This window comes from Otolemur garnettii, unplaced genomic scaffold, assembly GCF_000181295.1.
Source record: "Otolemur garnettii isolate 467f Iridium unplaced genomic scaffold, OtoGar3 scaffold00302, whole genome shotgun sequence".
In the NCBI taxonomy this organism is placed as follows: domain Eukaryota; kingdom Metazoa; phylum Chordata; class Mammalia; order Primates; family Galagidae; genus Otolemur; species Otolemur garnettii.
Window position 1 is genome coordinate 275,975 of NW_003852697.1, and position 407 is coordinate 276,381.

A 407-nucleotide genomic window follows, 5' to 3' on the forward strand; every position below is an offset into this window, starting at 1 on the left:
TTAGTGCTCTTACTGTGAACGTGGTTGGCAGTACCTATATGTGTTTCTACCTCCAATCTATTCCCTGTCTGTCATCTGCATTCATCTCTTTGAGATCACTCTAGAAACTCTCCATTAAGATCACTCTAGGTTCCTTCCACTGAGATCATTCTAGGGTCCTTCCATTGAGATCACTCTAGGCGCTCTCCATTGAGCTCACCCTAGGCTCCTTCCATTGAGATCACTCTAGGCTCCTTCCATTGAGATCATCCTAGGCTCCTTCCATTGAGATCACTCTAGGAGCTCTCCACTGAGATCACTCTAGACTCCTTCCATTGAGATCACCCTAGGCATTCTCCATTGCGATCACTCTAGGCTCCTTCCATTGAGATCACTCTAGGCTCCTTCCATTGAGATCATCCTAGGCT